This window comes from Lathyrus oleraceus, chromosome 7 (assembly GCF_024323335.1).
Source record: "Lathyrus oleraceus cultivar Zhongwan6 chromosome 7, CAAS_Psat_ZW6_1.0, whole genome shotgun sequence".
NCBI lineage: Eukaryota > Viridiplantae > Streptophyta > Magnoliopsida > Fabales > Fabaceae > Lathyrus > Lathyrus oleraceus.
The window spans coordinates 58,664,308-58,672,160 of NC_066585.1; the positions used below are offsets into that span (position 1 = coordinate 58,664,308).

General features: G+C 40.5%; 1 pseudogene; it reads left to right on the forward strand.

Moving 5' to 3' along the window:
• The first annotated feature begins 4,855 nt into the window (after positions 1–4,855).
• On the forward strand, positions 4,856–5,681 carry LOC127102004 (putative general negative regulator of transcription C16C9.04c; annotated as a pseudogene).
• Positions 5,682–7,853: the final 2,172 nt, after the last annotated feature.

A 7,853-nucleotide genomic window follows, 5' to 3' on the forward strand; every position in this document is an offset into this window, starting at 1 on the left:
CCCGTAGTGGTCGTATTTTTTCGGTGCCGCCGAAACCCCATGAAGACGTGTTGAGAAGAAGAGTTGTTGTTGATAATCCTACCAGTCCTGTGGGGACTTCTTCTTCTTCTCCGAATCCGACACTTGTTGTTGATAAACATGTCGTTGTTGCTAAAGCTCCTGTCCCTGTTGGCCAGAATGGCATATTGAAAGAGGATTGTGATGAGATGTTGAGGCTCATCAAGAGGAGTGAATATAATGTTGTAGATCAGCTGCTTCAAACTCCATCAAAGATATATGTGTTGTCTTTGTTGATGAATTCTGAGCCACATTGCGAAGCTTTGCAGAGGGTGTTGGACGTGGCATACGTGGATCACGATGTCACAATAGAACAATTTGATAGCATTGTTGCAAACATTATTGTTTGTAACAATTTGAGGTTTTGCGATGCTGATCTCCCCGAAGAGGGAAAATACCATAATTTGGCTCTACACATTTCCATGAATTGCAAGGATGATGCCTTGTCTAATGTGCTTGTAGACACATGATCGTCGCTAAATGTGTTGCCAAAATCCACTCTGGCGAAACTTTCATACCAGGGGCCTCCCATGAGGCAGAGTGGAGTGGTAGTCAAGGCTTTTGATGGATCCAGGAAAACTGTGATTGGCGAGGTTGAGATCCCAATTAAGATAGGACCTAGTGATTTCCAGATCACTTTCCAACTCATGGATATTCACCCATCATATAGCTGCTTTCTTGGCAGACCATGGATTCACGAGGCAGGCGTTGTGACATCCACCCTACACCAAAAGTTAAAATTCGTTAAGAATAAGAAGTTGGTGGTAGTAGGGGGAGAGAGGGCTCTCTTGGTAAGCCATTTGTCTTCCTTTTCTTACATAGATGCTGAGGATGAGGTTGGGACTCCGTTCCAAGCCTTATCTATTGTTGAGCCTTCAAGAAAAGGATCTTCTTCATTTGCGTCCTACAATGATGCGAAGTTGGGCATTGAGCATGGCGCAACTACTGGTTTAGGACAAACGATTAAGCTGGAAGACAATAAATCTCGGGTTGGCATAGGGTACTCTTCAGGCACTTTCAATGAGCGTGGTTTATTTCAGAGTGGTGGTTTCATCCACACGGTCGAAGACCAAGAGGCTGCTGCTATAGTGGAAGATGATGCAGAGGAAGATTCTGGCAACTTTGTCATCCCTGGAGGAGTCTGCAATAATTGGGTCGTTGTTGATGTTCCAACCGTTGTCCATAAGTCCACGTAATGTGTTCATTTTGTTTAAAAACCCTTCTCCCATGCCAAAAGGAGAAGTGATGAAATTGTTGGCACATTAATACAATGATATTCATTCAATAATTACATGTTAAATCTTTATTTTTCCAAATTATTTTTGCTTTTTGCATGAAATTGGCGATCACCATAAAACCCTAAAAATAGAATAAAATCAATCTTTTCATCTGCATAATGATTTGCCTTGTTTGAATTCTAAAATCTCTTTTATATCCAAAATCATTATGCAGGTTGATCAAACCCATTGAACATAATGATCCAACACCATCTCCCAACTTTGAGTTCCCTGTATTTGAGGCCGAGGAAGATGATGCTGAAGAGATTCCTAATAACATTACCCGTCAGCTTGAGCACGAAGAGAAGATCATTCAGCCACATCTTTAGAATCTGGAAACAGTCAACTTGGGGTCCGAAGATTGTGTTTGAGAAGTGAAGATTGGGGCACTCCTGGAAGAGTCTGTGAAGAAGGGGTTGATTGAGTTGCTACGAGAATATGTCGACGTCTTTGCCTGGTTGTATGAAGACATGCCTAGTATAGATACTGATATCGTGCAACATTTCTTGCCTTTGAAGCCTGAGTGTGTGCCTGTGAAGCAGAAGCTCAGAAGAACTCATCCTGATATAGCAGTGAAGATCAAAGAAGAAGTTCAGAAGCAAATTGATGCGGGGTTTCTGGTGACTTCTACATATCCTCAATGGGTGGCCAATATTGTGCCCGTGTCTAAGAAAGATGGAAAAGTCCGAATGTGTGTGGACTATAGAGACTTGAATAAAGTTAGTCCGAAAGATGATTTTCCTCTACCACATATTGATATGTTGGTAGATAATACAGCTAAATTCAATGTCTTCTCATTTATGGACGAATTTTCCGGTTATAACCAGATTAAAATGGCACCCGAGGATATGGAGAAGACAACATTCATCACAACTTGGGGAACATTCTGTTATCGAGTGATGCCCTTCGGTTTGAAGAACGCTGGAGCCACGTATCAACGCGCTATGACTACCTTGTTTCATGATATGATGCACAAGGAGATCGAGGTATATGTTGATGATATGATTGCGAAGTCGAAAACGGAAGTTAAATATGTAGAGCACTTGTTGAAGGTTTTTTAGCGTTTGAGGAAGTACAAACTCCGTCTGAATCCGAACAAGTGCACATTTGGAGTTCGTTCCGGCAAGTTATTGGGCTTTATTGTCAATGAAAGAGGTATTGAAGTTGATCCTGCCAAGGTTAAAGCAATACAAGAGATGCATGCGCCCAAAACTGAGAAGCAAGTCCGAGGTTTTCTTGGCCGCTTGAATTATATTTCGAGATTTATATCCCACATGACTGCCACATGTGCGCCAATATTCAAGCTCCTCTAGAAAGATCAGCGTCATGATTGGGCCGAGGATTGCCAGAAGGCCTTTGACAGTATTAAAGAGTATCTGTCCGAGCCTCTGATTCTTTCTCCGCCTGTGGAAGGGAGACCCTTGATTATGTACTTGACTGTTCTTGAAGACTCTATGGGTTGTGTATTAGGTCAGAAAGATGAATCAGGGAAGAAAGAGTATGATATATACTATCTGAGTAAGAAGTTCACTGATTGTAAGTCTCGATACTCAATGCTTGAGTAAACATGATGTGCTTTGGCTTGGGCTGCTAAGCGCTTACGCCAGTATTTGTTGAATCATACGACTTGGTTGATATCCAAAATGGATCCAATTAAGTATATTTTTGAGAAGCCTGCTTTAACTGGGAGGATTGCCCGTTGGCAGATGTTGTTGTCTGAGTATGACATTGAGTATCGAGCTCGGAAAGCTATTAAAGGTAGTATATTGGCTGACCACTTGGTACGTCAACCAATTGAGGATTATCAGTCTGTTTAGTACGAGTTCCCTGATGAGGAGATTCTATATTTGAAGATGAAAGATTGTGATGAGCCTACGCTCGATGAAGGGCCAGAGCCTGGTTCCCGATGGGATATGGTGTTTGATGGCGCTGTAAATCAATATGGAAATGGTATTGGGGCAGTGATTATTACTCCTCAGGGCACACATTTTCCTTTTACAGCAAGGCTAACTTTCAAATGCACGAATAATATGGCGGGGTATGAGGCATGTATTATGCGTTTAGAAGAGTGTTTTGATCTTAGGATCAAGCATCTTGATGTTTATGGTGATTCGGCCCTTGTTGTTAATCAGATTAAAGGTGAATGGGAAACAAATCAGCCTTGCCTCATCCCATACAGAGATTATGTGAGGAGGATTTCAACTTTTTTTACTGAGGTTGACTTCCATCATATTCCTCGAGATGAGAATTGGATGGAAGATGCTCTTGCTACGCTTGCTTCAATGATTGTGGTGAAATTCTGGAATGAAGTCCCCAATATTACTGTGATGCGCTTGGATAGACCAGCTCATGTGTTTGCAGTTGAAGAAGTGAGAGATGATAAGCCATGGTATTATGACATCAAGTGTTTTCTTCAGAGTCAGATTTACCCTCCTGGGGCATCTGTTAAAGATAAGAATACTTTGAGGAGATTATCTGGCAGTTTCTACCTGAATGGCGATGTGCTTTATAAGAGGAATTTTGACATGGTTCTGCTCAGATGCGTGGATAGACACGAAGCAGACTTGTTGATGACTGAAGTCCATGAGGGTTCATTTGGTACTCATTCCAATGAACATGCTGTCATACCCCGATTTTGATCCTGAATTTTTATGTTCGTTTGGCATGCTTGACCTAACTTTGCTTTGTTTTTATATGAGGATTGGTTTTGATTCAAAGTCATGGTGTTGTGATTGTGGATACATCTATGGTCTTGGTCATCTGAACGATCAAGCTTCTTGTGTTTCAAGCCACTTGCTAGTCAGGTTATTGGTTCATGGATACTATGCCAAAACCCTAACCTTATGGTCTCATTTCATGGCTTTGTTCATGTACATTATCAATCAAGTTATTTTCCAAAAGTCAAACATGCAAGTCATAAGACAAAACAATTGTGAAACCAACTTCAAACCATTTTGTTAATCCATTTCAATTTTATTTCATTACATTTGATTCCATACAAAAAATACACAAAAATTGACACTTTGACCAATTGTTGACTTTGGTCAACAGTTGACTTTTTGGTCAACTTTGACCAAAGTCAACCCAAATCCCTAATACCCTAAATTTTCATCCTAAAACCATAAATCCCATCCATTATCATCCACAATATGTCTATTACATACAAAAAGCCAAAAAAAAGTACATGTTGACCAAGTGTTGACTTTGGTCAATAATTGACTTTTTGGTCAACTTTGACCAAAGTCAACTTAAGTTCTTTCCTGTTCCAAACCCCAAGAACTTCCCATCCTAGTCTGATATTCCAAAACCATGACAATATTGGACTTGCATCTTGCATTTGTTTCAAAATCCATGGTGATATGTGGTAATTTACTCCATGTTTATTGCATGCACACATGGCCTAGACCTGTAGCAGACCACATCCTGAGCAAGCCACCACATTAGACATCAACTTGTAGTCTAAACATGAGCAAATACGACTTGCAAGGCATACCAAATCCTGCAGCAAACTCTTGCTGAATATCCTGGACAACCATGGGTGACAAAGGAGGAAAATCATGTCCGATTTGCACTGAGGAGATGGACCTGACTGATCAGCATCTGAAACCATGCAAATGCAGCTATGAGATATGTGTGTGGTGTTGGCATCCTATAATGGAAATGGCACAGAAGGATGAAACTGAGGGCCGTTGTCCTGCCTGCCGTTCAGCTTATGACAAAGAACGCATTGTGGCAATGGCAGCTAACTGTCGAAGATTGGTTGCTGAAATGAATTCACAGCATAAAAAGAAACTACAGAAGATGAAGATTTGCTTCAGCGTAGGGAGTACTTTGGAAGGTATGGCCAGGTTTTGAAGGTATCAATATCTCGTACAGCAACAGGCATTATTCAACATTCTGCAAACAACAGCTGTTGTGTGTATATAACTTACTCAAAAGAATCTGAAGCAGTTCGATGCATTCAATCAGTTCATTTTTTTTGTATTAGAAGGTAGACCATTGAGGGCTTGTTTTGGAACCACAAAGTATTGCCATGCATGGCTCAGAAATGTGCCTTGCAACAATAGAGAATGCTTATATCTACATGATAATGGTGCTCACGAAGATAGCTTTACCAAGGATGAATTAGTATTAGCATTTAGAGTCCTACAAATCATTGGTGCTACAAATAATTTGCATCGCCGTTCTGGGAGTGTTTTACCACCACCTACCACTGACCTGCCATCATTCAAAGAACCACATCAGTCCTGCACCCTGCAACAGTCACAATCTCAAGTTACTTCAGTACAGTCTCATGAAAATCAAATGATCTCTCAGTTGCAGCCATCAAACCTGCAAGATGAATAACAGCATGGCCAACACAATCAATTTTCAGGTAAAGGCATGATAAAGCAAGTCGAGGGCACAACTACTTCAATCCTTGTCTGATGCTAAGCTTGAGCTTTCTACTCTTCTATCAGCTCTTGGAGAAAAGAGCTTTGCTGGAATTCCCGATAATACTTCTGGAACTATCGAGGAACAGCTTGCAGCTATAGCACCAGTGCTTGAACAATTATGAGAACAAAAGGAAGAAAGAATAAAAGATTTCTCAGATGTACAATCACAGATCCAAAGAATATGTGGAGAGATAACCGAGAGCCTGAACCATAATGATGTACCTGCAGTTGATGAGTCTGACCTGTCTTTGAAGAAGTTTGAGGAATATCAACCTGAGCTTCATGAACTTCAAAAGGAAAAGAGTGACAGATTGCAAAAGGTTTTGAATTGATATAAGAAGCATCAATGCTTTGCATGTGGCAGACTGGGTTCATCTGATGAATCATCTAATCCAGAAGTATTTCCTTGTGTTACTGCGAATTGTGGTCACTATTACCATCCAGAATGTGTTGCAAGACTACTCAACCCTGGAATTGAAGCCAAGCAAGAGGAAATGAGACAGAAAATTGCCATCGAAAAAAAAACATTTGTCTGTCCTCTTCATATCTGTTCTCTATGTAGAAAAGGTGAAAATAGGAACGTTAGTGATTTGCAATTTGCAACGTGTAGACGCTGCCCCAAGGCTTACCACCGGAAATGCTTACCCAAGGAAATTTCCTTCATATTTGATTATTATATGGGCTTTGAGCAAAGGGCTTGGGATAATCTCCTTGACAAACGAATTTTGATGTATTGCTTGGATCATGAGATAGTTCCGGAACTTGGAACTCCAGCTAGAAACCATCTGATATTTCCTGATAAGGATATCAAAAGGAAGAAAATCAGTTTCAAATTATTAAACAAAGAGAAGGTTGCTATAACATCGAACAAAAGTAACTTTAATGGAAAGATCTGTCCTTCAAGGTGGAAATTCTTCCAACGTTATGGAGAAAATATGCTCTAAGCCAGATACACGTTTGTCATTTGAGCAGCCCAAAAAAAATACTTAAAGGTTGAAACAATGTCTGCGTCAAATAGGTGCTTACCGAATTTTGATAGCAATAGTGACTTTTTCCTCTATCATTTGAACAGCTCGTGCAACCTACAGAACTCTGGAATTATTCCATGTTCGCTCATCCAAACTACAGTTACTCCAAAATCAATCTTGCCGGCACGATCCTAGAAAAAAAATGAGCCCTTCAGTTTTTCAACCGTCATTAAGAAATCATTGCTAACTTTCCCTAAACTTGAAGATGATACATTCCAAGATAGTCTGTCCCTTCTTTCGGAAGATCTCACTTTTCATATCCCAGGTTTTCCCGATCCTTTTGCCTCGTGTGCAGGCCCCAAGAGTTGATATTCAGATGGAGATTCTCTCTGTTGGTCCCATGTTTGGGCGTTATTTTGACGTTCAAAATGGTTCAACAGTGGAACAACTAGATACACCGAATCAAGCAAATGCCGCTGAATATACCGAAAAACAGCTTCTTTTAAATGTATCGGCACAACTGAGTCTTAGTGGAAAAGGTTATAGTAATTTTTCCTTGCTTTTTCTGGAAGGTCTGTATGATCCATATGTTGGAAAGATGTATCTTATTGGTTGCAGAGATGTACGAGCCTCATGGAGTGTCTTATATCAGAACTATGATCTAGAGGTTTGGAATGGACTGTTTAAATGAGGTGGTTGTTTTTTATCCTCCGACGACAACTCGGTGGCTAGTCAATCCCACTGCTACAATTTCCATAGAAAGTCAAAGGACAAAAGCTCGATACACCAGTGCTAGAAAATGATGATAATTGGAGCGTAGGACAACGTCAACTTGTTTCTCTTGGCCGAACTCTGCTGAAGCAGTCAAAGATACTTGTACTTGATGAAGCAACAACATCTGTTGATACTGCTACTGATAATCTTATCCAGAAGGTTATCCGAGAAGAGTTCAAAGACTGCACTGTGTGCACTATTGCACATCGTATTCCTACTGTTATTGACAGTGATCTTGTCCTGGTACTCAGCGATGGTCTAGTTGCAGAGTTTGACACTCCATTGCAGCTATTAGAAGACAAAGTTCTCAAGCGTAACATTCATTTTATTGATGGCGACAA